Raw genomic sequence first — 7,309 nt, 5'->3', positions numbered from 1 at the left:
TTAGAATTTACATTTAAAATATATTTTTTGGTTTTGTTTGTAATTTCATATTCTATAGGATACTACAAAATTCTTTTTAAGTAGAGGGATTAAGTGAAAAATTCACAAATGATTCTGGCATTCTATTTGCCTAGATATTCTTTCAAGAGAGTTATAATTAGAACATAGTTAATAGATAATTCACCCAGTTCATGTATACCATGTTAATGTGAATAATCCAGCAGTGTTGCCAACAAATGGATGACATTAATTTATAAATTTAGAAAAACCAATATTTTAAGGGTTTGCTTTAATATGGTATCAACAGAGTAATTGTGTGACATCTACTTTCTTCTACCTATATGTAATACAGGAAGCCATTTCCTTATTTACGTGCCTCTGTATACATGAAGAAAAATGCTAGGTTTGGGGTTTGTTTTCAGTTTTGTTTTTGTTTTATGGGTTCGTCCTAGAGCTTGAACTCTTGGCCTGGACAGTGGCTCTGAGCCTGTTTATGCTCAAGGCTCATGTCCTACCACTTCAACCTCAGTGCCACTTGAGTCTGGCTTTTGTGGAGAAGTTTTTTGGAGATAAGATTCTAAGAAACCTTCCTGCCTGGGTGGGCTTTGAACCATAATTTTCCTATCTTTGCATCCTGAATATCTATGATAGTTAAAAAAGTATAAATATAAATAATATTTGCATGTGTTCTGATCTCAAGAATACCAGTGGAGGAAAAATGATGCAGTTCATTTTATTGTGGTGTTATTTTCAGAACAAGGAGGGCCTCACATTAGCAGAGGTGTAGTATTTTTTCAAAATAGAGATAAGGTATTCATGATGTGAATTAAGAAATTTAAAGTTGCCCCTTACAAGTTGGAAACTGTTGGGCTAGGATGACTTTATGGCATAAATCTTGGGATTGATGGTCATAGAAATAATAGCTTACTCTGATAAACAATTGTTTACTCTTGAATTAATTATTACACATGTTTCATAGTCTTATCCTCTACCAGAATGTGGCTATTTTTCTGTTGACTTCTCAATCTGTAACACCCCATTAGAAAATGCATCTATTGCAGAATTACATAACATGCAAACAGGTACTGTTTTGAATCTGTCAGGAATGTTGCGAATTTAAAAATGAGTAGTTATTAGTCATACGAATTTTGAAGAACACATATATTCTGTCCTCTTAAAAACTTACTTACTTTTAAAAGTTATGGGTTTCCATAGCATTAAACTGTTTTCTGTTTTAGAATGAGAAAGTACTAAATTTATTCTTTTTTGAAAAATTTGGCAATTATATTGTGAAAATATTTTCTAGTTGGATAACATTCAAGTTGATGACCCGCTGATAAAGAAGGGGTAATTAATTCAAATTAGATGCCAAATAGTATTGATTTTTAAAATATTACTACATAAAGAATATTATTTACTGTGCCAATACAGTGAAAGTATATTTTACGCAGCTTATTTTTTTCAATTTTATTATCAAAGTGATGTACAGTGGTGTTACAGTAATTGTAAGGAATTAAATCATAACTTTTCAAACTTGTTAACACTCCCTCATTTTTCTCACAGTTTTACTTAACCCCTTCACCCCTCACAAGTTTTAATTTACGTTTCCAACATATTGTCTTGTGAGTATTGCTATTGCATTGGTTTTCCTTTTGTCCTTTGTCTCACCATTATGCTTTTCCTCTTCCCTTTGCTAATTAAGGTAAATATATACACAATACAAAATGAAATACAGCAGGGATAAACCATAGGGGAAAACCCCAAAGAAATCAGAAATCACATAGTTCATCAAAAACAACAACCACAAATGAAAAAAAATCTGGTTCCATATATTTGAATTCATTTTGCTTAGCATCAGCTAATATGGTTATATATACGCATAACAAAGCCACTGGAAAATAATAGCTGCATGGATACTATATCATGAAACAGCATGTTAACTTTTTGATGGTAAGGGTGGAATTAAGATTGATGAATTCGTGGTTCTGATAAAGGATTTTCAAGAGTTTTAAAGTTATGACAGGTAAATTTTAATTGTTCAAAATTTTAACAACTTAGCCTATTAAGAAAATTTAAAATTGCCTGGAAGAATAGGCTTTCATGCAAAGAAATCCAAGGAAACTTAGTAGAGAGGGAGAAATGTGGATGAAGATGGCTCTTTTTCACACTAAACAATCTGACCTCAGAAACCTTGCTGTAAGTCCTGTAGGTTCCCTTGGAATTGTCTTTACCCAGGAACTATATTCTCACTGTTTGAAACAAGGTTGTATTGCAATTTAAATTCAAAGTTCTTAAAAAAATGAGGCTTCAAAATTTGTGAATTTACCTTTAATTTCCAAGCAGTTATTCTCTGAAAAAGATAATTTGAGTCAAAATATTTAGGGAGAAAGTGCCCTTCATAATGAAAGAAGGTGTTGGGATTACACATTTCTGTTTTTAACACTTTCCACAATATCTTTGGATGTAAAGCAGTGAAACACAGAAAAAAATTTGATTGTATACTTCAAACCAATGATTTCACATTTCTAAGTGACTCACAAAAAATAATATCCTTATTAATATCAGATAGTGAAGACTTCTGTTATTTTTTATGCCAAAAAGTTCAGAAAAGAATTAGGCAAATGGAAATGTTAATTAAAAAAAGTTCTCTTAGAGGCCTTAGCTAAGTGTATTGTCTTCAGCAGTGAAGGGAGGTCAAAACTTTTTTATATAAATTGTGTTAGTATTTTTACTCCCTAAAGTGATTTTACAGAGCCCATTTAGCTCACCACAATGCAGAACTGATTGAATGAAGACATTAAAATAAATTCCACATCCAAATGAGGCAACTTAAAGAGTTTTAAAAGAGAAATAATGAAGATGTAGCAGTGGTGGAGCCCATATAGTCCTTCAGGTTCACTAGACCTGAAGCCAAGAATCTGTGATTAATTGGAAATCCGGCAAGAGCTAAGAGGAGGACATAGAAGTAGGAAATAGAAGCATTGTCCTTTTGTAACAGACACTGTCTTCCAAGGTATGGGTGATTTAACTGTATTCTCCTCCATACATCTTGGTGAAGAAATGCAAGACCAAGAAAAAAATAATCTATAGAAATAATTTTGCACGGAATAACTTCACGGTTCCTGATATGGTATCTCAGGAGAATCTTAAGAGAGAAGATAAAAGCGCAGTATTTTTTGGTTTCCTCTAAACATCTTGTTAGCAAAATATATCTTTGAGGTTAGACAATTCTGATTGAACCAACATGTGATGGAGTACTTAATTTTGACTTTAGACACAAGAAGTCTTTCAAGGTAAAAGAAAAAATATAGCCAAATATTTGTGATCACAGCTTCTTGGACAGTTTTCTGGAGACATTGTTTTACATTAGATTTCTCCTCATTAACATATATGTTGTTTCATGGCAACCAAATGCAAGAGGGAAGTTTAATGGACTCACTTGGCCAATTAAACAGCATGAAAGAAGCAAAGGGCAAATAATATTTAATGAATTACTTTGACGACCAATTACTTTGCCAGAAGAAAGAAGCAAAAATATAATTCAAAATCAATTGACTTAAAATATGAAGAAAGAGTAGTGAAGAGAGATTAGAGAAAATATAGAGGATTGTTTTCTCTCCAGTGGAGTAATGGGTTCTTGATCTTGTTTCTTCTATTCTATCCTCACAAGCTACCAAGTGTGTCTCAGGATTGGATTATCCAGTTTAGACAGAAAACTCTTAAAAGAAAGATACTATTTGCAGCAGATGTAGGTGATTTATAACCTTAGATAATCTATTTAATTCTGTTCAAATTTCTCCCCTATCTCAAACTTCCCATTTTGAACAGCTTTGTTTGCTTTTCCCAATACAGCCCTACTTTAACTGATTAAAATTTTGAGATGTCATATTCATACTCTCTAGAGATTGTTGTTAGGTTGTAATTTTTGTGTGCTTTTGTTTCTTGTTGTGTTTTTTAACTGAATTTTAAAAGGTTGTGCAATTGTATTACAATTAAATATATCCATCTAATTGTCTAATGCTCCTAGATTAGAGTCACTCTTTCCATCATTCCTCACCAACCTGTTCTCCAAGATTTATTTCCAATTTACCACTTCCTTTATCATATGTGCACATTGAGTATTCTAACTGTACTTGCCACTTGTTCATTATTCATTCATTCTATGTCTTTACTATAATTCCTCTCTAGTTTCAACTTCCTGATTGTCATTCTGTTAAACTGTGTATTAATACTTTGAAAGGTTTATATACATTCCATGGACTTTCAATCCTGCATATTCTTGAACTATGTCAGCCTATATTTCCATAATTGATTCATCTGCAGCAACAATTTGCAAGACTGGAGACGTGAAGCACCTAAACATGATTTTATTCTCATTCATTTAGAAGATTAATCTTTAGTCGAAAAGAAAGTTAAAAATGGATTAGAATGTATTCTTAACTACGAATTTTTATAAATGGCTTTGTACAATGGTGAGATTCTTTTATTTTACATGGAATAATATTTTCTACTACCTATAAGTTTTGGAAAAAGAAGAAAATATAATTTATTCCTAGAGAGGAATATGATAGAAATAGAAGACAGATATTATGTTTGTCATATCTCAGAAGAGTACCGATATTCAAGACTTAAAGTCATATTTCTTACTATGTTAGACAGAGGGAAAACATAAAATAACATATGATAAGGCAACTATTTTTGACTTTTTAAAATGTAACTTATTAAATGATGTAATTTATTAGCTAATGTTTGGGTTTGAAATTTAGGAGGCTGATCTATTTATCACATTTCTGGAAGGCCCTTACTGAAAAACACAAATTGTGGGTGGTACTATTTCTACACTTTAATGAAAGGTTGAACGTGTTTTGTATTAGTGTTGTGTAAATAATTCAACTCTATTGTAACTTGTTCCCCACACTTGAAAAACTTGTAATGTCACTAAGTATCATCAACTTGTCAAATGTTATTTTGGCGAATGTGATTTTGAAAAATTTATTTGAAAAGGAATACACTTTTAGGAGATTCAATGTAGATTATCATTGGTTTGAGAGTGACATTTTTATTCCACAGAACCATGTTGTACTGAAGTCCCAGTGTTTTGAAGCACTTCTTAGTGCTTCAAATGTTTTTTCTGAATTACATTTGACCTCTAAGTCAAGTTTTCTGGGCTTTGGTAGATCAATTATGGATCTATCCTTCCAGGAACTATTTTTTGGCCAATTTATGTTGGAATAAAATCTTTCATTAATCATAGGGGTGGGGTATTAAAAATAATCTTATGACACTTTGTGAACTTGTTCACTCATATGGGCTGGTCATCTGTAAGTTGAATGTTTGAATTACAGTACTTTCTCTCAAATTTTGTGATCTCATCCTTCATTTTAAATTGCCTTGCATTTCACAATTGCTTGCTGCTAATTCCTGCATCTCAAGGAATTGGGGCCCTGAAATGTAGGAAATGAGAAATTGAGATGGGTATTCAATTATTTGTGTTGACATGTTGCATGGGCCTTGGTGGGAAGACTTGCCCCTATTATCTGATGATGCAGGCAACTGGGACCTGGGATCCTAGGACCCATGGTTACTGCAGAAGAATAATATTTTTTAGACATCTTAGCAAAATTTGCGCATAATCAGTAGGAATGCTTCAGAAATATGGAGAAAAACAGCCTGGGACAAGAGAGTTAAAACAGTAAACAGAGCAGCAGGGTAAAATCCATTATAGATTAGAGGAAAACACTGTTTTTTACCATGTGGATTCAGAAGACCAAGAAGAGTTACAATGTATCACAAGTTTATACTAAAAACATTGCATTGATACTTTTTATAGTCTAATATATATTTTAAAACTAATTATTTATATTCCAAATCTATTTATTGGAATAAATAAGTATCAATTTATTTGTCCAATTATCAACTAATTCCAGTAAGTTTCACTGTGTGAAATATAAAATAAGCACATATAAATATAAAATATATAACTGTATATAATATAATTAAAAGACACGTGTGTTGCATTGTTCTGTTGTAGTTACTGTATCAAAGGCAACTTTGTTTTAAAGTATTATTCCATTATCTCTACCTCAGTGTTTGATAGAGTTAGACCTAAAACTTTACCATTTGTAGATTTACAGAATGGAGGCAATAGAAAACACTGTGATTAAAACATTATCAATTTAATGCCTAATAATGAGGAGAAATATATGGACTTCTGAAAATATTTGGTGATAAAAAGGCAGTAGTGTAAGTTCCTGCCTGGTTGGATGGTAGACAGGCCAGGACATTAAGTAATCATGCATACCAACAATTTTTTCACCTTCTTGGCTTTAGCTACTTTTGAAATGGAAGGTATAATGAACAATTATATTTTGATAAAATACCTTCTACTCTGAACAGTTCTGTTTGAACTGTTCATCTCTCCATGATCCCTTGTAACCAAGATTAGTTTTGTTCCAGTAAGACAATCTATGCTGTCAGGGTAATATGTTCTGATTGGTCTGTTCCCACATGGAAAAAGCGTAAAGGCTCAGGTAGACATTTGTGCCAGTAACACCTCATTTGGGAAAATGTCAGCTGAAGAAGTTTAGAAGTAGCTCTCAAGCAACACTTACTTTGAATCCATTAGGTCCACAAAGCTAATTCAGTTGGATAAATAAATACTTGAAAAAGCCATCACTTTTGGACCTATCTATAAATAATTGAGAGTACGATCAAATTCCAAATCAAAAGACTTAAGATAGTCATTCACAAAAAAATTTGCAAATGTGAGTAATCAACTGATCAATATAATTTTTTCCACTATTCACAGAATTTTAGGGAAATAAGACCAATAGCATTGTTAGGAACAATAAGGTTTCCTTGTTACAAGTAGGCACCCATAGGTATAAGCCTGTATAAAGATTGCTTCATTAACTACATAATTTAGAGGATACTACATGCTTCAGCAGCATGTATACTCAAATTACAATACAGATACTAAAATGGCACTTGCACAAGGATAATATGAAAATGTGAGAAGTATACCATATTTTTCATTCTTCAGATGCAAGAAATGAAAAACAGTTATTAAAAAGTTGATTACAAAATTACAAGTATAACAATACACACAATTCATATAATTAAATTTAGTTTGACATCAGTGTATTAAATCTTCACCTCAGATAGGCGTTTACATAACATAAACTTTACAAAAATTTTCAAATTAGACAACATTGTCATTTTATCCCAAAGAAAAATAATATTAAGACCTAGAAAAAAAAGGAATAAAACTGTTTCTATATGGAATGCAATCGGAAAGGACATGTTAATG

At 31.9% G+C, this 7,309-nt stretch overlaps 1 pseudogene; it reads left to right on the top strand.

Moving 5' to 3' along the window:
- The first annotated feature begins 6,935 nt into the window (after nucleotides 1-6,935).
- Nucleotides 6,936-7,032, top strand: LOC122118533 (annotated as a pseudogene).
- Nucleotides 7,033-7,309: the final 277 nt, after the last annotated feature.

Source organism: Dipodomys spectabilis, unplaced genomic scaffold, assembly GCF_019054845.1.
Source record: "Dipodomys spectabilis isolate Male_0828 unplaced genomic scaffold, ASM1905484v1 ptg000154l, whole genome shotgun sequence".
NCBI lineage: Eukaryota > Metazoa > Chordata > Mammalia > Rodentia > Heteromyidae > Dipodomys > Dipodomys spectabilis.
This window is presented reverse-complemented; position numbering and strand designations above follow the sequence as displayed.